Source organism: Bos taurus, chromosome 28 (genome assembly GCF_002263795.3).
Source record: "Bos taurus isolate L1 Dominette 01449 registration number 42190680 breed Hereford chromosome 28, ARS-UCD2.0, whole genome shotgun sequence".
Taxonomy (NCBI): domain Eukaryota; kingdom Metazoa; phylum Chordata; class Mammalia; order Artiodactyla; family Bovidae; genus Bos; species Bos taurus.
In genome coordinates, this window is record NC_037355.1 from 25,500,354 (window position 1) to 25,522,643 (window position 22,290).

At 39.3% G+C, this 22,290-nt stretch overlaps 1 long non-coding RNA gene across 1 annotated transcript in view; it reads right to left on the reverse strand.

Moving 5' to 3' along the window:
• LOC132344138 (uncharacterized) overlaps window positions 1–22,290 on the reverse strand; it is a 26,326-nt gene continuing 4,036 nt past the window's right edge. Inside the window, exon 2 of the long non-coding RNA XR_009493258.1 lies at window positions 1–213. This is a non-coding gene — a long non-coding RNA (uncharacterized lncRNA). The remainder of the gene's footprint in view (window positions 214–22,290) is intronic.

Here is a 22,290-nt window from a genome sequence, read left to right on the forward strand (position 1 = left end):
TCCAATTTTATCTCCATTTAATTCATCAGTTAGGGTTTTGCAAAAACTGGATGGATCCTGGAGGGTGACAGTAGACTATCATAAATTCAATGAAGTGGTAGTTCTAAATTGCAGCAGCTTTGCCAGATGTAGTACTTTTGCTAGAGAAGAGTTACACAGCTTCAGGTACATGGTAGGCAGGCACTGAGCTGGCAAATGCTTTCTTTACCATCCCTATCAAAAAGGAGAATGAGAAACAGGTTATATTATTTTGAAACAGGTAAGAGTCATTTAGTCTGTTTTCAAGGCTATATTAAATCTTCTACCCTCTGACATAATATAATCTGAAGACACTTGGACTGGTTGGACATCTCACAGAATTCCACAGTAGTTCAGTGCATTAATAGTTCAAGAGCTTGTATCCAGACCTTCATATCATGGTGGCACTGATGCACTGACATCTCTCCTTCAGTTCATATATATGGCCATATGACGGGGGCAGGGAGTGTTCTTTATGACTAATTGACAAAGTAGGAATAAGATCAATCTGGGTTCACAGGTAGAGTGGGCTGTTATATAGGTTCACGTCAAAAGAGGATGATATTCCTTTACCTTTCCTACTGTTCTTTTCCCCTTGCAGTTAATCTTTAATGTATGTAAATCTTCTTTATCTACCTCTATTTAACTTTGCATATCTATTCTTTCTTTCTTTTCTTTCTTTCCTTTCTTCTCAAAATTTTGTTAGTTTTATTTTCATTGCTTTATTCCTCAATTAGCACCTTGCTTCAGTTTTGTTTTCCAGTTTGTGCTTTAGTTTTGTTCTTGTAGATATGATTTTTTGTTTCCTTTGTTCACCAGGTCAGTCTATTGTACTTTATTTTTGTTGGACTGATTTGATTTTGCTTATGGGTGTATATGTATATGTGTATATTCAGTCACACTTTTTATTGTAGTTATAAATCTTTGCCTCTATGTTGGGCTTTTGTAGTTTGATGGAGTTTTCCTTTTTTTTCCTTTTTTCTTTCTTCTTCCATTTTTTTTTTCTTTTCTCATTTTTATAATTTTAATTTTTTAAACCCTATTATATTTTTTCTACATTTATCTCTTTGTTTGCCTTCCCTACTGTTCTTTCCCCCTTGCAGTTAATCTTTAATGTATATAAATCTTCTTCATCTACCTCAATTTAACTTTGCATATCTATTCTTTCTTTTCTTTCCTCTCAGCATATTTGTTAGTTTTGTTTTCATTATTTTATTCCCCACTTGGCACCTTGCTCTAGTCTTGTTTTCCAGTTTGTGCTTTAGTTAGTTTTGATCTTAACTGGTTAATATAATTTTTGATTTCTTTTGTTTGCTGGGTCAATCTACTCTATTTTTGTTGATTGTTTTGACTTTGCTCATGAGTGTATATGTATATGTGTACATTCCATTATTTTAATTATTATTTGCCTGATTTTGTAACTGCCATTTGTCTGGGGTTTATCTTTGGCTTCTCATTTTTGGATATTTGTTTTAACCTCACTTAATGCCATATCATACCACTTGTAGAATCTTTGTTCCTGACCAGAGATCAAGCCCTGAGACTCTGGAGTGCGAGCACTGACTCCAAGACCCTAGACTACCAGAGAACTAACCCTAGGGGGTATCAGATAATGAGAATTCACACAAAGAAAACCACTTAAATACAAGACCACTGAACCACCAGTAGCACCCTATGCAGAACGCCTCATCTAAACAACAAACAAAACAAAAACACAAACACAACCATCAACAGACAGGATTACCACCTCACTCAGCCTTACCCATCAGAGGAAAAACAAGCAAACAAACAAAAACTCAGCACAAATCTCACCCTCTACAAAGCTTACACAAACCACTGGACCAACCTTAGGAGGGCAGAAACCAAAAACAAGAAAGAATTCAACCTTGAAGCCTGGGAAAAGGAGATCTCAAACACAATAAGTTTTAAAAAAAATAATAATGAAAAGGCAGAGAAGTACTACACAAATGAAGGAACAAACTAGAAATACAGAAGTCCAAATAAATGAAGAGGAAATAGGCAAACTACCTGAAAAAGAATTCAGAAAAATGATAATAAAGATGATCAAAAATCTTGAAAACAAAATGGAGGAAATGCAAGAATCAGTTAACAAAGACATAGAAGAATTAAAAAATAAACATACAGAGACAAACACACAATTACTGAAATTAAACATATCATTAAGAATATCTGAAAAAAAAAAAAAAAGAATATCTGAAGCAGAAGAATGAATCAACGAGTTGGAAGATAAAATGGTGGAAATAACTTCAGAAGAGCAGAATATAGTAAAAAGAAAGAAAAGAACTGAGGAGAGTCTCAGAGACCTCTGGGACAATATCAAATGCACCAACATTTGAATTATAGGGGTCCCAGAAGAAGAAGAGAAAAAGAAAGGATATGAGAAAATTTTTGAAGAGATTATAGTTGAAAACTTCCCCAACATGGAAAAGGAAACAGTCAATAAAATCCAAGAGGTACAAATAGTCCCATACAGGATAAACCCAAGGAGAAACACACCAAGACACATATCAATCAAACTAACAAAGACTAAACACAAAGAAAGAGTATTAAAATCAGCAAGGGAGAAGCAACGAGTAATATACAAGGGAAACCCCATTCACTTAACAGCTGATCTTTCAGCAGAAACTCTGCAGGCCAGAGGAAATGGCAGGATATATTTAAAGTACTGAAAGGGAAAAATCTACAGCCAAGATTACTGTACCTGGCAAGGATCTCGTTCAAAAGTGATGGAGAAATAAAAAGATTTTCAGACAAGCAAAAGTTAAGAGAACTCAATACCACCAAACCAGCTTTACAACAAATGTTAAAGGGACTTATATAGCCAAGAAATACAAGAGAAGAAAAAAGACCTACAAAATCAACCCCAAACAATTAAGAAAACGGTAATGGAAAAGAAATGCAAAAAAGCAAAATGGCTGTCTGGGGAGGCCTTACAAATAGCTGTGAAAAGAAGAGAAGCAAAAAGCAAAGGAGAAAAGGAAAGATATAAGCATGTGAATGCAGAGTACCAAAGAATAGCAAGAGGAGACACGAAACCATTCCTCAGTGATCAATGCAAAGAAATAGAGGAAAACAACAGAAGGGGAAAGACTAGAGATCTCTTCAAGAAAATTAGAGATACCAAGGGAATATTTCATGCAAAGATGGGCTCGATAAAGGACAGAAATGGTATGGACCTAACAGAAGCAGAAGATATTAAGAAGAGGTGGCAAGAATACACAGAAGAACTGTACAAAAAAGATCTTCATGACCCAGATAATCATGATGGTGTGATCACTGACCTAGAGCCAGACATCCTGGAATGTGAAGTCAAGTGGGCCTTAGAAAGCATCACTACGAACAAAGCTAGTGGAGGTGATGGAATTCCAGTTGAGCTATTCCAAATCCTGAAAGATGATGCTGTGAAAGTGCTGCACTCAATATGCCAGCAAATTTGGAAAACTCAGCAGTGGCCACAGGACTGGAAAAGCTCAGTTTTCATTTCAATCCCAAAGAAAGGCAATGCCAAAGAATGTTCAAACTACCACACAATTGCACTCATCTCACATGCTAGTAAAGTAATGCTCAAAATTCTCCAAGCCAGGCTTCAGCAATATGCGAACCGTGAACTTCCTGATGTTCAAGCTGGTTTTAGAAAAGGCAGAGGAACCAGAGATCAAATTGCCAACATCCGCTGGATCATGGAAAAAGCAAGAGAGTTCCAGAAAAACATCTATTTCTGCTTTATTGACTATGCCAAAGCCTTTGACTGTGTGGGTCACAATAAACTGTGGAAAATTCTGAAAGAGATGGGAATACCAGACCACCTGACCTGCCTCTTGAGAAATCTGTATGCAGGTCAGAAAGCAACAGTTAGAACTGGACATGGAACAACAGACTGGTTCCAAATAGGAAAAGGAGTACGTCAAGGCTGTATATTGTCACCCTGCTTATTTAACTTGTATGCAGAGTACATCATGAGAAACGCTGGACAGGAAGAAACACAAGCTGGAATCAAGATTGCCGGGAGAAATATCAATAACCTCAGATATGCAGATGACACCACCCTTATGGCAGAAAGTGAAGAGGAACTCAAAAGCCTCTTGATGAAGGTGAAAGTGGAGAGTGAAAAAGTTGGCTTAAAGCTCAACATTCAGAAAACGAAGATCATGGTATCCGGTCCCATCACTTCATGGAAATAGATGGGGAAACAGTGGAAACAGTGTCAGACTTTATTTTTCTGGGCTCCAAAATCACTGCACATGGTGACTGCAGCCATGAAATTAAAAGACGCTTACTCCTTGGAAGAAAAGTTATGACCAACCTAGATAGCATATTCAAAAGCAGAGACATTACTTTGCCAACAAAGGTCCGGCAAGTCAAGGCTATGGTTTTTCCTGTGGTCATGTATGGAAGTGAGAGTTGGACTGTGAAGAAAGCTGAGCACTAAAGAATTGATGCTTTTGAACTGTGGTGTTGGAGAAGACTCTTGAGAGTCCCTTGGACTGCAAGGAGATCCAACCAGTCCATTCTGAAGGAGATCAGCCCTGGGATTTCTTTGGAAGGAATGATGCTAAGTCTGAAACTCCAGTACTTTGGCCACCTCATGGGAAGAGTTGACTCATTGGAAAAGACTCTGATTCTGGGAGGGATTTCGGGTGGGAGGAAAAGGGGATGACAGAGGATGAGATGGCTGGATGGCATCACCGACTCGATGGACGTGAGTCTGAGTGAACTCTGGGAGATGGTGATGGACAGGGAGGCCTGGCGTGCTGCGATTCATGGGGTCACAAAGAGTCAGACACGACTGAGCGACTGAACTGAACTGATGCACCCAACATAGGAGCACCTCGATACATAAGACAAACACTAATAGACATAAAAAGAGGAATTGGCAGTAACACAATAATAGTAGGAGACTTTAACACTCCAAGCAGCAACAGCAGCAGCAGCACACCAATGGACAGATCATCAAAACAGAAAATTAATAAGGAAACACAAGTCTTAAATGATAGATTAGATGATATGGATTTCACTGATATCTTCAGGACATTCCATATAAATGCAGAAGAATACACCTTCTTCCCAAGTGCATATGAAATATTCTCCAGGATAGACCACATCTTGGATCACAAATCAAACATAAATTTAAGAAAATTGAAATTGTATTTGAAGCATCTTCATCTGTAATTGAAGCATCTTCTCTGACTACAATGTTAAGAGACTAGATATCAGTTACAAGAAAAAAACTGTAAGAAACACAAACACACGAAGATTAAACACGTTTCTAAATAACCAACAAGTTACTGGAGAAACCAAAAGGGAAATTAAAAAATTTCTAGAAACAAATGACAATGAAAACACGACAACTCAAAACCTATGGGATGCAGCAAAAGCAGTTCTAAGAGGGAAGTTTATAGCAATACAATCCTACCTCAAGAAACAAGAAAAACATCAAATACACAACCTAACTTTACACCTAAAACAACTGGAAAAAGAACAACAACAACAAAAAAAAACCCCCACAAAATTAGTCGAAGGAAAGAAATCATAAAGATCTGAGCAGAAATAAATGAAAAAGAAATGAAAGAAACAATAGTAAATATTAATAAAACTAAAAGCTGGTTCTTTGAGAAGATAAACAAAGTTGACAAGCCTTTAGCCAGACTCATCAAGAAAAAAAGAGAGAAGAATCAAATCAGCAAAATTAGAAATGAAAAAGGAGAGGTTACAACAGACAATGCATAAATGCAAAGGATTATATGAGACTACTATGAACAACTATATGGCAATAAAATGGATAACCTGGAAGAAATGGACAGACTCTTAGAAAAGTTCAATCTTCCAAGACTGAACCAGGAAGAAATTAAAGTTATGAACAACCTAATTACAAGCACTGAAATTGAAGCTGTGATTAAAAAAAAAAAAAAAAAACTCCCCCCAAAACAAAAGCCCAGGACCAGATGGCTTCACAGGAGAATTCTATCAAACATTTAGAGAAGAGCTAATGCCTATCCTTCTAAAACTCTTTCAAAAAATTGCAGAGGAAGGAACACTTCCAAACTCATTCTATGAGGTCACCATCACCCTGATACCAAAACCCAGACAAAGACAACACAGAAAAAGAAAACTACAGGCCAGTATCACTGATGAACATAGATGCAAAAATCCTCAACAAAATTTCAGCAAACAGAATTCAGCAACATATGAAAAAACTCATACACCATGATCAAGCTGGGTTTATCCCAGGAATGCAAGGATTCTTCAATATATGCAAATCAATCAATGTGATACACTACATTAGCAAATTGAAAGATAAAAACCATATGATAATTTCAATAGATGCAGAAAAAGCCTTTGGCAAAATTCAGCATCCATTTATGATTAAAACTCTTCAAAAAATGGGCATAGAAGAAACCTACCTCAACATAGTAAAGGCCATATATGATAAGTCTACAGTAAACATTATTCTCAATGGTGAAAAACTGAAAGCATTTCCCCTAAGATCAGGAACAAGACAAGGGTGTCCACTTTCACCATGATCATTCAACATAGTTCTGGAAGTCCTAGCTACAGCAATCAGAAAAGAAAAAGAAATAAAAGGAATCCAGATCAGAAAAGAAGTAAAGCTCTCACTGTTTGCAGATGACATGATACTGTACATAGAAAACCCTAAAGGTAGTATCAAAAAATTACTAGAGCTAATCAGTGAATTTAGCAAAGTTGCAGGATACAAAATCAATACACAGAAATCACTTGCATTTCTATATACTAACAATGAAAAATCAGAAAGAGAAATTAAGGAATCAATCCTATTCAGCATTGCAACAAAAAGAATTCAATATCTAGGAATAAATTTACCTAAGGAGACAAAAGAACTGTACACAGAAAATTTTAACACACTAATGAAAGAAATCAAAGATGACATAAACAAATGGAGAGATCTTCCATGTTCCTGGGTAGGAAGTATCAATACTGTGAAAATGACTATACTACCAAATGCAATCTACAGATTCAGTGTGATCCCTATCAAATTACCAATGGCATTTTTCACAAAACTAGAACAAAAAATTTCACAGTTCATATGGAAACACAAAAGACCCCAAATAGCCAAAGCAGTCTTGAGAAAGAAGAATGGAACTGGAGGAATCAACCTTCCTGACTTCAGATTATACTACAAAGCTACAGTCATCAAGACAGTATGGTACTGGCACAAAATCAGAAATAGAGACCAATGGAACAAGATAGAAAGCCAAGAAATAAACCCATGCACCTATGGGTACCTTATTTTTGACAAAGGAGGCAAGAACATACAACGGAGCAAAGACAGCCTCTTCAATAAATGGTGCTGGGAAAACTGGACAGTTACATGTAAAAGAATGAAATTAGAACACTTCCTAACACCACACACAAAGATAAACTCAAAATGGATTAAAGACGTAAATGTAAAAAAAAATGTAAAAAAAAAAAAAAAAAAAAAGACATAAATGTAAGACCAGAAACTATAAAACTCTTAGAGGAAAACATAGGCAGAACACTCGATGATAAAAATCAAAGCAAGATCCTCTATGACCCACGTCCTAAAGTAACAGAAATTTAAAAAAAAAGTAAACAAGTGGGACCTGATTAAACTTAAAAGCTTTTGCACAGCAAAGGGAATTATAAGCAAGGTGAAAAGACAACCCTCAGAATGGGAGAAAACAATAGCAAATGAAACAACTGACAAAGGATTAATTTCCAAAATATACAAGCAGCTCATACAACTCAATGCCAGAAAAACCATCCAATCAAAAAGTGGGAAAAAGACCTAAACAGAGATTTCTCCAAAGAAGACATACAGATGGCTAACACGTGAAAAGATGCTCAACATTATTATTAGAGAAATGCAAATCAAAACTACAATGAGATATCACCTCACAGCAGTCAGAATGACCATCATCAAAAAGTCTACAAATAATAAATGCTGGAGAGGGTGTCTAGAAAAGGAAACACTCTTGCACTCTTGGTGAGAATGTAAATTGATACAGCCACTATGGAAGACAGTATGGAGATTCCTTTAAAAACTAGGAATAAAATCAGCATATGACCCATTAATCCCACTCCTAGGCATATACCCTGAGCAAACCAAAATTGAAAAAGACACATGTATCCCATTGTTCATTGCAGCACTATTTACAATAGCTGGAACATGGAAGCAACCTAGATGTCCACTGACAGATGAATGGATAAAGAAGTTGTGGTACATATACACAATGGAATATTACTCAGCCATGAAAAGGAAGGCCTTTGAGGCAGTTCTGATGAGGTGGTTCAACCTAGAACCTATTATACAGACTGAAGTGAGTCAGAAAGAGAAAGATAAATACTGTATTCTAACACATATATACAGAATCTAGAAAAATGGTATTGAAGAATTTATTTACAGGGCAGCAGTGGAGAAACAGGAGAAGGCAATGGCACCCCACTCCAGTACTCTTGCCTGGAAAATCCCATGGACAGAGGACCCTGGTAGGCTGTAGTCTATGGGGTCGATAAGAGTCGGACACAACTGGGCGACTTCACTTTCACTTTTCACTTTCATGCATTGGAGAAGGAAATGGCAACCCACTCCAGTGTTCTTGCCTGGAGAATCCCAGGGATGGGGGAGCCTGGAGGGCTGCTGTCTATGGGGTCGCACAGAGTCGGACATGACTGAAGCGACTTAGCAGCAGTAGTGGAGAAACAGACATAAAGAATAGACTTATGGACATGGGGAGAGGGGAGGAGAGGGTAAGATGCATGGAAAGAGTAACATGAAAACTTAATTACCATATGTAAAATAGATCAGATCAGATCAGATCAGTCACTCAGTCATGTCCTACTCTTTGAGACCCCATGAATCGAAGCATGCCAGGCCTCCCTGTCCATCACCAACTCCCGGAGTTCACCCAGACTCACGTCCATTGAGTCACTGATGCCATCCAGCCATCTCATCCTCTGTCGTCCCCTTCTCCTCCTGCCCCCAATCCCTCCCAGCATCAGAGTCTTTTCCAATGAGTCAACTCTTCGCATGAGGTGGCCAAAGTACTGGAGTTTCAGCTTTAGCATCATTCCATCCAAAGAAATCCCAGGGCTGATCTCCTTCAGAATGGACTGGTTGGATCTCCCTGCAGTCCAAGGGACTCTCAAGAGTCTTCTCCAACACCACAGTTCAAAAGCATCAATTCTTCGGTGCTCAGCCTTCTTCACAGTCCAACTCTCACATCCATACATGACCACAGGAAAAACCATAGCCTTGACTTGCCGGACCTTTGTTGGCAAAGTAATATCTCTGCTTTTGAATATGCTATCTAGGTTGGTCATCACTTTCCTTCCAAGGAGTAAGCGTCTTTTAATTTCATGGCTGCAGTCACCATCTGCAGTGATTTTGGAGCCCCAAAAAATAAAGTCTGACACTGTTTCCACTGTTTCCCCATCTATTTGCCAAGAAGTGGTGGGACCGGATGCCATGATCTTCGTTTCCTGAATGTTGAGCTTTAAGCCAACTTTTTCACTCTCCACTTTCACCTTCATCAAGAGGCTTTTGAGTTCCTCTTCACTTTCTGCCATAAGGGTGGTGTCATCTGCATATCTGAGGTTATTGATATTTCTCCCAGCAATCTTGATTCCAGCTTGTGTTTCTTCCTGTCCAGCGTTTCTCATGATGTACTCTGCATACAAGTTAAATAAGCAAGGTGACAATATACAGCCTTGACGTACTCCTTTTCCTATTTGGAACCAGTCTGTTGTTCCATGTCCAGTTCTAACTGTTGCTTCCTGACCTGCATACAGATTTCTCAAGAGGCAGATCAGGTGGTCTGGTATTCCCATCTCTTTCAGAATTTTCCACAGTTTATTGTGACCCACACAGTCAAAGGCTTTGGCATAGTCAATAAAGCAGAAATAGATGTTTTTCTGGAACTCTCTTGCTTTTTCCATGATCCAGCGGATGTTGGCAATTTGATCTCTGGTTCCTCTGCCTTTTCTAAAACCAGCTTGAACATCAGGAAGTTCACGGTTTGCATATTGCTGAAGCCTGGCTTGGAGAATTTTGAGCATTACTTTACTAGCATGTGAGATGAGTGCAATTGTGTGGTAGTTTGAACATTCTTTGGCATTGCCTTTCTTTGGGATTGAAATGAAAACTGAGCTTTTCCAGTCCTGTGGCCACTGCTGAGTTTTCCAAATTTGCTGGCATATTGAGTGCAGCACTTTCACAGCATCATCTTTTAGGATTTGGAATAGCTCAACTGGAATTCCATCACCTCCACTAGCTTTGTTCGTAGTGATGCTTTCTAAGGCCCACTTGACTTCACATTCCAGGATGTCTGGCTCTAGGTCAGTGATCACACCATCGTGATTATCTGGGTCGTGAAGATCTTTTTTGTATAGTTCTTCTGTGTATTCTTGCCACCTCTTCTTAATATCTTCTGCTTCTGTATTAGTTTATACCATTTCTGTCCTTTATCGAGCTCATCTTTGCATGAAATGTTCCTTTGGTATCTCTGATTTTCTTGAAGAGATCTCTAGTCTTTCCCCTTCTGTTGCTTTCCTCTATTTCTTTGCATTGATCGCTGAGGAAGGCTTTCTTATCTCTTCTTGCTATTCTTTGGTACTCTGCATTCAGATGCTTGTATCTTTCCTTTTCTTGTTTGCTTTTCGCTTCTCTTCTTTTCACAGCTATTTGTAAGGCCTCCCCAGAGAGCCATTTTGCTTTTTTGCATTTCTTTTCTATGGGAATGGTCTTGATCCCTGTCTCCTGTACAATGTCACGAACCTCATTCCATAGTTCATCAGGTACTCTATCTATCAGATCTAGGCCCTTAAATCGATTTCTCACTTCCACTGTATAATCATAAGGGATTTGATTTAATTCATACCTGAATGGTCTAGTGGTTTTCCCTACTTTCTTCAATTTCAGTCTGAATTTGGCAATAAGGAGTTCATGATCTGAGCCACAGTCAGCTCCTGGTCTTGTTTTTGCTGACTGTATAGAGCTTCTCCATCTTTGGCTGCAAAGAATATAATCAATCTGATTTTGGTGTTGACCACCTGGTGATGTCCATGTGTAGAGTCTTCTCTTGTGTTGTTGGAAGAGGGTGTTTGTTATGACCAGTGCATTTTCTTGGCAAAACTCTATCAGTCTTTGCCCTGATTCATTCTGTATTCCAAGGCCAAATTTGCCTGTTACTCCAGGTGTTTCTTGACTTCCTACTTTTGCATTCCAGTCCCCTATAATGAAAAGGACATCTTTTTTGGGTGGTAGTTCTAAAAGGTGTTGTAGGTCTTCATAGAACCGTTCAACTTCAGCTTCTTCAGCATTACTGGTTGGGGCATAGACTTGGATTACTGTGATACTGAATGGTTTTCCTTGGAAACGAACAGAGATCATTCTGTCGTTTTTGAGATTGCATCCAAGTACTGCATTTCGGACTCTTTTGTTGACCATGATGGCCACTCCATTTCTTCTGAGGGATTCCTGCCCTCATAGTAGATATAATGGTCATCTGAGTTAAATTTACCCATTCCAGTCCATTTCAGTTCGCTGATTCCTAGAATGTCGACATTCACTCTTGCCATCTCTTGTTTGACCACTTCCAATTTGCCTTGATTCATGGACCTGACATTCCAGGTTCCTATGCAATATTGCTCTTTACAGCATCGGACTTTTCTTCTATCACCAGTCACATCCACAGCTGGGTATTGTTTTTGCTTTGGTTCCATCCCTTCATTCTTTTTGGAGTTATTTCTCCACTGATCTCCAGTAGCATTTTGGGCACCTACTGTCCTGGGGAGTTCCTCTTTCAGTATCCTATCATTTTGCCTTTTCATACTGTTCATGGGGTTCTCAGGGCAAGAATACTGAAGTGGTTTGCCATTCCCTTCTCCAGTGGACCACATTCTGTCAAATCTCTCCCCCATGACCCGCCCATCTTGGGTTGCCCCACAGGCATGGCTTAGTTTCATTGAGTTAGACAAGGCTGTGGTCCTAGTGTGATTAGATTGACTAGTTTTCTGTGAGTATGGTTTCAGTGTGTTTGCCCTCTGATGCCCTCTTGCAATACCTACCGTCCTACTTGGGTTTCTCTTACCTTGGGCGCCAACAGGAATTTGCTGTGTGGCTCAGGAAACTCAAACAGGGGCTCTGTATCAATCTAGAGGGATGGGATGGGGCAGGAGGTGTGAGGGAGGTTCAAAAGGGTTGGGATATATGTATACCTATGGCTGATTCATGTTGAGGTTTTACAGAAAACAACAAAATTCTGTAAAGCAATTATCCTCCAATTAAAAAAAATAAAATAATAATAATAATAAAAAGGATGGCAGCTGCTCTGCCATCAGGAGAGCTGCTCTGCTCACATTAGGAGTAGTGATGAAAACAGCTGTGAGGGGAAACATTCCCAATGAATAGAGCTTCAAGTGGTGTACCTGGTTATTTACCCTGTATAGGAAGAGAAGTAGTCCAAGGTAACAGTACATACAGGTTCACGAGTAGTGGTAAATGTTTTGGTAAGTTTGTAAGGGGCCTATCAAGTTAGCAACTGAACAATGACAACAACAAGGGGCCTAAAATAGAAAAGATTGGACGACTGGGGACTAGGAGTCCTGCAACAGCACATGAATGGGTCAAAGAGAGAAGATGCCAAGTGTGAAAATCTTTGGGTCAAATGTCAATCAGAACACATCCAGTACAGAAGAGGCACTAAACAATCAGGTAAATAAAATGACTTAGGTGGTTATCAGTCAGTCTCTGTAATGGGCTACCCTAATGATAGCACAGTGAATTGATGGAGGAGTAGCCATAATGGCAGAGAGGCAGGCTACGCATGGGTTCCCACTGACCAGGGCAAATTTAGCTACTGATGTTGCCAAATGTCCCATATGCTAGCAACAGAGCTCACTGCTGTGTTGCTGATATGGAGCTATTCTTCAAGGAGACTCTGGTGGCAGGTTGACTCCTTAGGCCCCTTCCATTTCAGATATGCCAGAGATTTGTTTTAATAGGAATAGATATGTATTCTAGGTATATATTTGTTTTTGCTACTCTTGGGGCCTTCACCAGCATCAATATCTAAGGGCTTACAGAATGTTTGATCCACTAACAGATTTCATGTATAACATTGTGTCAGACCAAATGACCTACTCTACAGCAAAGAGATTTACCAGTGGCACATGAAAATAGGATCCACTGGTTCTAGATGCCACCAACATGATAGAATGATGGAAGGACCTACTGAAGGCACAGCTGGGGTACCACCTTGGATATGACATACTGAGTTTTGCACACCAACTGCCAGGATGCAATATACATGCTAAATCAATAACATTTATGTTATCCTTAATATGTAGAGAATATATAGCTCTAGGAACCAAGGAGTGGAAGTAGGATAGGACAAACTTAACATCAAGCCTATTTGGGGAATTTGTGCTTCCGATTCCTGCAACTATGTTTTGCAGATTTAGATGTTATAATATATTTGGGGAAATGTTTCTACCAGTAGACAGACATAGTAAGAATCCTATTGAACTTTAAGCTATGACTGTCATCACTTGGGCACTTTAAGCTCTTTTTGCCAAGGGTTCAACAGTCAATATGAAGTAATCGTCTAGGTGGGGGCAATGGACCTGATCATCAAGAGGAGAGAGGGCTGCTGCTACACAACAGGGACACGGAGGACTATCTTTGAAAGCCACTGAAATCTACTCAGGCTTCTCTTAGTACTTCCTTACCCAGTTTTCAGAACCCCAGGAACAGTATGAAAAGGCAAAATGATAGGATACTGAAAGAGGAACTCCCCAGGACAGTAGGTGCCCAATATGCTACTGGAGATCAGTGGAGAAATAACTCCAGAAAGAATGAAGGGATGGAGCCAAAGAAAAAATAATACCCAGCTGTGGATGTGACTGGTGATAGAAGCAAGGTCCAATGCTGTAAAGAGCAATATTGCATAGGAACCTGGAATGTCAGGTCCATGAATCAAGGCAAATTGGAAGTGGTCAAACAAGAGATGGCAAGAGCGAATGTCGACATTCTAGGAATCAGCGAACTGAAATGGACTGGAATGGGTGAATTTAATTAGATGACCATTATATTTACTACTGCGGGCAGGAATCCCTCAGAAGAAATGGAGTAGCCATCATGGTCAACAAAAGAGTCCGAAATGCAGTACTTGGATGCAATCTCAAAAACGACAGAATGATCTCTGTTCGTTTCCATGGAAAACCATTCAGTATCACAGTAATCCAAGTCTATGCCCCAACCAGTAATGCTGAAGAAGCTGAAGTTGAACGGTTCTATGAAGACCTACAACACCTTTTAGAACTACCACCCAAAAAAGATGTCCTTTTCATTATAGGGGACTGGAATGCAAAAGTAGGAAGTCAAGAAACACCTGGAGTAACAGGCAAATTTGGCCTTGGAATACGGAATGAAGCAGGGCAAAGACTGATAGAGTTTTGCCAAGAAAATGCACTGGTCATAACAAACACCCTCTTCCAACAACACAAGAGAAGACTCTACACATGGACATCACCAGGTGGTCAACACCAAAATCAGATTGATTATATTCTTTGCAGCCAAAGATGGAGAAGCTCTATACAGTCAGCAAAAACAAGACCAGGAGCTGACTGTGGCTCAGATCATGAACTCCTTATTGCCAAATTCAGACTGAAATTGAAGAAAGTAGGGAAAACCACTAGACCATTCAGGTATGAATTAAATCAAATCCCTTATGATTATACAGTGGAAGTGAGAAATCGATTTAAGGGCCTAGATCTGATAGATAGAGTACCTGATGAACTATGGAATGAGGTTCGTGACATTGTACAGGAGACAGGGATCAAGACCATTCCCATAGAAAAGAAATGCAAAAAAGCAAAATGGCTCTCTGGGGGAGGCCTTACAAATAGCTGTGAAAAGAAGAGAAGCGAAAAGCAAACAAGAAAAGGAAAGATACAAGCATCTGAATGCAGAATTCCAAAGAATAGCAAGAAGAGATACGAAAGCCTTCCTCAGCGATCAATGCAAAGAAATAGAGGAAAGCAACAGAAGGGGAAAGACTAGAGATCTCTTCAAGAAAATCAGAGATACCAAGGGAACATTTCATGCAAAGATGGGCTCGATAAAGGACAGAAATGGTATGGACCTAACAGAAGCAGAAGATATTAAGAAGAGGTGGCAAGAATACACAGAAGAACTATACAAAAAAGATCTTCACGACCCAGATAATCACGATGGTGTGATCACTGACCTAGAGCCAGACATCCTGGAATGTGAAGTCAAGTGGGCCTTAGAAAGCATCACTATGAACAAAGCTAGTGGAGGTGATGGAATTCCAGTTGAGCTATTCCAAATCCTGAAAGATGATGCTGTGAAAGTGCTGCACTCAATATGCCAGCAAATTTGGAAAACTCAGCAGTGGCCACAGGACTGGAAAAGCTCAGTTTTCAATTCCAATCCCAAAGAAAGGCAATGCCAAAGAATGTTCAAACTACCACACAATTGCACTCATCTCACATGCTAGTAAAGTAATGCTCAAAATTCTCCAAGCCAGGCTTCAGCAATATGCGAACCGTGAACTTCCTGATGTTCAAGCTGGTTTTAGAAAAGGCAGAGGAACCAGAGATCAAATTGCCAACATCCGCTGGATCATGGAAAAAGCAAGAGAGTTCCAGAAAAACATCTATTTCTGCTTTATTGACTATGCCAAAGCCTTTGACTGTGTGGGTCACAATAAACTGTGGAAAATTCTGAAAGAGATGGGAATACCAGACCACCTGATCTGCCTCTTGAGAAATCTGTATGCAGGTCAGGAAGCAACAGTTAGAACTGGACATGGAACAACAGACTGGTTCCAAATAGGAAAAGGAGTACGTCAAGGCTGTATATTGTCACCCTGCTTATTTAACTTGTATGCAGAGTACATCATGAGAAACGCTGGAGTACATCATGAGAAACACTGGACTGGAAGAAACACAAGCTGGAATCAAGATTGCCGGGAGAAATATCAATAACCTCAGATACACAGATGACACCACCCTTATGGCAAAAAGTGAAGAGGAACTCAAAAGCCTCTTGATGAAGGTGAAAGTGGAGAATGAAAAAGTTGGCTTAAAGCTCAACATTCAGGAAACGAAGATCATGGCATCCGGTCCCATCACTTCATGGCAAATAGATGGGGAAACAGTGGAAACAGTGTCAGACTTTATTTTTTGGGGCTCCAAAATCACTGCAGATGGTGACTGCAGCCATGAAATTAAAAGATGCTTACTCCTTGGAAGGAAAGTGATGACCAACCTAGATAGCATATTCAAAAGCAGAGACATTACTTTGCCAACAAAGGTCCGGCTAGTCAAGGCTATGGTTTTTCCTGTGGTCATGTATGGATGTGAGAGTTGGACTGTGAAGAAGGCTGAGCACCGAAGAATTGATGCCTTTGAACTGTGGTGTTGGAGAAGACTCTTGAGAGTCCCTTGGACTGCAGGGAGATCCAACCAGTCCATTCTGAAGGAGATCAGCCCTGGGATTTCTTTGGAAGGAATGATGCTAAGTCTGAAACTCCAGTACTTTGGCCACTCATGCAAAGAGTTGACTCATTGGAAAAGACTCTGATGCTGGGAGGGATTGGGGGCAGGAGGAGAAGGGGACGACAGAGGATGAGATGGCTGGATGGCATCAGTGACTCAATGGACGTGAGTCTGGGTGAACTCCGGGAGTTGGTGATGGACAGGGAGGCCTGGCATGCTGCAATTCATGGGGTTGCAAAGAGTAGGACATGACTGAGCGACTGAACTGAATTGAACTACCTAGTTTTGATGGTAAATGGACAAATTTAGCAGTCAGGCCTGAGAAATGTATGGTAACCAGAGGCTCATATCCTCATGATTAAATGTATACATCAATCCTCCAACTAAGCCATCTAGACCACTAGTGACGTAAGTAGCTAAGGATAAGAAAAACCTACACTGCTAACAAAGGAGAAATTTGATGAGTATCAATTATATCTTGCTACCAGCTGCAGCAGAAGCAGCTGCAGTTCATTCCATTGAACCTCCCCTCATAAGTTTCCCCAAGAAATCTCCAGTGTCCTTAAGAAGCTGCTTCCAGAATTGATATGGAGCAAACAGATCTGAGAGGCACAAGGATGGACTGTGCTGTACTGTGTTGCCCAGATTCCCCCTTGAGAATCAGAGGACTTATTCCCCCAGCTACAGAGAAGGCCAGCTGATAGTCATACTCCCTTCCTAGGACAGCTCACAGCCAAAGACTACTGTATGTGGCAGTATAAAGTTTCAGACTTCATGCTCCCCTTGGGGCAACTCTGAAGGGACAGCTACTTCAGAACTTTTTATGGTGTCATACGAAGCTTTGCTGTGATTCCATTGCAGCTCAGTTTATGCCTGTCTAACCCTGCTTCCTTCCAATCATCCACAGGCATTGATCCTAAGGACAATCCCTAATAAATTTCTTTTATGGGTTTGCTTTTCATAGGATCCAACTCATAGGAATTATCTTTATAGCATCTTACTTCTGATGACAGTTGTTAAGTTATACCTTGAATTTTCCATGAATAAATCTGTGATTTATTTAACAGGAATTTAGAGTTTTACGCCCAGTAGGATGTTACTGTCATGAGACCTATTTTTGGGCTCCCCAAAAATGCAGCAGGAAAAATAAGGCATGTTTTAGAAAGTACACATACTATTTTTGCATTTTCTAGTTAAGTACAAGGTTTTACACTTTTGGAAAGGATAATCTAGGTTGATTTTTTTTAATTAAAAAATGACCTTTTTTTGGAGAAAGTTCTTAAACTTGCCACAAAGAAAATGTAGAATATGTCTATGTTTAGGCAAGTAATTAGATTAATAAAAGAAGTATGAACTTTAGAATTTCAAAGTCCTGGCTTAAGTACCAATTTCACTCTTTTAAGGCAAGTTAGTTAATTTTGCTAGTTTGTCTAGGGAGGGCAATTGTGTGGCCTCTGAAATCAGATCACCTGGGCTCAAAGCTGTCACTAAGTTACAACAGATGAGTTAACTCAACCTCTGTGTACCTCAGTTTACATGTATACCTGTGGTAGATTCATTTCGATATTTGGCAAAACCAATACAATATTGTAAAGTTTAAAAATAAAATAAAATTTAAAAAAATTAAAAAAATTTAAGGTGATGATAGTGACTACATTATAGGTTTGTTGAAATTAAGTAATGTATTTAAAATGCTTAGAACAAGGTCATTGAGTGATCAATAAATGTACAAGCTGTTATTATGATCTGTACTACAGGTTAACAACATTTGCCCATAGGGTTGTGGTGAAGATTAAATGAGGCAATGTATGAGATTTGATTAGCTCAAAGCCCCTAAAAATCATAATCATGAATATGTGTTACAGCTACCTCCTAAGATTATTTTAAAGATTCCTGGCATAGCCAGGTATTGTGCTAGGCACTGAAGATACAAAGGGAAACAAAGACACACCAGACAGCTTTTGTCCTTTTTTTTTTTTTTGGCTGTACCTTCAGGGCTTGTGGGATTTTAGTTCTCCTGAACTCCAGCCCTCTGGAATGAGAGCTCACAGTCCTAACCAGTAGACTAACAGGGAATTTCCAAGCTAGACTTTGACCTTGAGCTTAGAGTCTTTTTTTTTTTTTTTTTTTTAACTTTACAATATTGTATTGGTTTTGCCATATATCAAAATGAATCTGCCACAGGTATACATGTGTTTATATGTTAGTCTTGCCTGGCACAAAAGAAGATAGATAGATAAAAGTAACTATTCTCAAGCACATAGGGGAAATAGTATATAACCCATGTTCTTTCTCATTCTTACTCTTTTACCTTTTTTTAAAATCAATCATTTGCCATAATTATAGAGTATGAGGGAAGGGGAAGAGTTGGGCTTTTTCCCAGTTTGAACTTTCTGTACCCCTCTAATTCACAGTCACTTTTTCTCATATTATGCAATCAACAAAAATGTACTAAGGACCAAGATACTAGGAATAAACAGTTAAGATTACTCACAATGTAGTGTTCTTGCCTGGAGAATCCCAGGGACAGGGGAGCCTGGTGGGCTGCAGTCCATGGGGTCACTGAGGGTCGGACACAACTGAGCGACTTCACTTTCACTTTTCACTTTCATGCATTGGAGAAGGAAATGGCAACCCACTCCAGTGTTCTTGCCTGGAGAATCCCAGGGACGGGGGAGCCTGGTGGGCTGCCGTCTATGGGGTCCCACAGAGTCGAACACGACTGAAGCGACTTGGCGGCAGCAGCAGCAGTGGGGGAAACAAATAACTGTAATACATTACATTATGCTTTTTTCCCCAATTTTTAACAGTTATAAACAAAACGCTAAGGTAGCAAAGAGAAGGGAGTGAGTGATTTTGCTGAAGCTTTGTGTCTCTATTCCCTCAGCATGTAGTCTGTTTTACCACTCAAGTCATTGCTTAAAATATTATACAATTGATCTTCCGTAATTCTGTTTGTCTTCTTAGATTTATACTAACCCAGGATTTCTCAGCCTTGGCATTATTGACATTTTGGACATGATATTTCTTTGTTGTAGGGGCTTGTCCTGAGCATTGTTAAGATGTTTAGCAGCATTTCTGATCTTAGTAGCACTCTCCCAGACTTGACAATTAAAAATGTCTCCAAACATTGCCAAATATCCATTGAGGAGAATTATCCTTTCCTCTTGAGACCGCTGGTGGGTCAGATGGTAAAGCGTCTGCCTACAATGCGGGAGACGTGGGTTCAATCCCTGGGTTGGAAAGCTCTCCTGGAGAAGGAAATAGCAACCCACTCCAGTATTCTTGCCTGGAAAATCCCATGGACAGAGGATCCTGGCAGGCTACAGTCCATGGGGCTGCTGAGTGACTTCACTTTCTTTCTTTCTTGAGAATCACGGCACTAAATCAATAATTATTTGTGGACTAACGTCTCATTAGTTATCTTCTCACCTTATAATGGAATAGTATGATTTATCAGTGGTCCATAGGAATCAGGAACTTTATTATCATGATCATTCAGCTACTTGATATATCATCTGATATAACGGAAATTACATCAGTGATTTATGAAAAAATCTGCAATTTTAGATGTTTATGTGTTGATTACTGGATGTTTTGTTTCTTTATCTTCACAAGGACAACATGCTATTAAAATGGGACTGTCAGAGAATAAAAAGAGCTCTTGGAAATAAAAAATATAACATCTATTAGTTATCTATTGCTGTATGATAAATTGCCTCAAAACTCAGTGGCTTAAAACAACAATAAACATGTATTATTTCAAACAGAGTTGCCATTGTTGTTGTTCGGTCACTAAATCATGTCTGACTCTTTGCAACCCCACGGACTGTGACACACAAGGCTCTTCTGTCCTCCACTACCTCCTAGAGTTTGCTCAAATTCATTTTCATTGAGTCCGTGATGCTATCTAACCATCTTGGTGAGATTGTCTTTCTGGCTTTGGAAAATAGGAAAGAAAAAGAAAGAAAATGACAAAATCAACCAGGAAGCCCAATATGATGAATATAAGATTCAGGAAAAGAGGAGAGAAAAGAGAAGGGAGGAAACTAACAAAGAAATGTAACAAGATTGCAAGTTATAAAGTCAACATGGAATATCTTTCTGTCTCTTACACACACACACACACACACAAGCATGGAAAAACTGGAAAATGAAAATTTAAAATTCCATTTGTAATATAAAAATATTAATGCTCAGGGATAAATTTAACAAAACATGTGCAAGAGCTCTACACTGAAAATTATAAAGCACTGCTGAGAAAAATTAAAGACCTTCCTAAATAGAGAAATATATCATGTTCATGGGTTGCAAAGCTCAATATTGTTAAGAAGTCAATTTCCCTCAAATAAAGCTAAGTGTGAAAGTTTCTCAGTAGTGTCCAACTCTTTGCCACCCCGTGGACTGTACCTGCTAGGGCCCTCTGTCCATGGAATTCTTCAGGCCATAATACTGGAGTGGGTAGCCATTCTCTTCTTTAGGGGATCTTCCCAACCCAGGGATCGAATCCAGGTCTCCCACATTGCAGGTGGATTCTTTACCATCTGAGCCACCAGGGAAGATCAAATAGAGCTAAAGGTTTAGTCAATCCCAACAAAAATCACAGCAGCCTTAAGAAAAATAAAAGTGAATTAACAATTCAAAAAGTTATATACAAGGTATTTCCTAGTGGTTCAGACAGCAAAGAATCTGCCTACAATGCAGGAGACCCAGGGTCAGGAAGATCCCCTGGAGAAGGGAATGTCTAACCACTTCAGCATTCTTGCCTGGAGAATTCCATGGACAGAAGAGCCTGGTGGGCTACAGTCCATAGGATCACAAAAAGTCAGACTCAGCTGAGCAACTAACACACACACAAAGAACTTAGGACAACCAAAATGTTCTTGAAAAAGAACTGATTTGGAGTAACTACCCTTCCTTACCTTTCCAGGCTTACTATAAATCTATAGTAATCATGGCAATGTGGTATTGCAGAAAGACAAATAGATCAACAAAACAGAAATAAAAGTCCAGAAATAAATCCATAATCACATACTCAAAAATCTGGGGGGCAGGTGCTGGGAGGCATGTGGTGAGATCTTAGTTCCCTGACCAGGGATTGAACCTGTTCCCCTTGCATTGGAAGCACCAAGTCTTAGCCAAAGGATTGCCAAGGAAGTCCCTGTAGTCAACAGATTTTTAACAAAGGCACCAAAGCAGTTTATGGGGAAAGGAAATTATTTTCAACAGGTGGTGTTGGAACCATGTGGACAAAAAGAAGCTCTAAAATCTTACCTCACATTATCTGCAAAGTTTAATTAAAAATGGATCACATAGCTAAATGTAAAAGCCAAAATTCTCATGTCATCCAAAAACATTATTAGGAAAATAAATAGTAAAGCTATAGACTGGGATAAAATATTTGCAATTGATATATCTAATACAGGACTTGTATCCAAAATATTTAATAACCTATAACTTGATGTCTTTTTAAGTCAATGCCAAAGAATGTTCACATTACCAGACAATTGCACTCATTTCACATGCTAGGAAGGTAATGCTCAAAATCCTTCAAGCTAGGCTTCAACAGTATGTTAACCAAGAATTTCTAGAAAAGGCAGAAGAACCAGAGAACAAACTGCAAACATCCTCTGAATCATAGAAAAAGCAACAGAATTCCAGAAAAACATCTACTTCTGCTTCATTGAGTACACTAAAGTCTTTGACTGTGTGGATCACAACAAACTG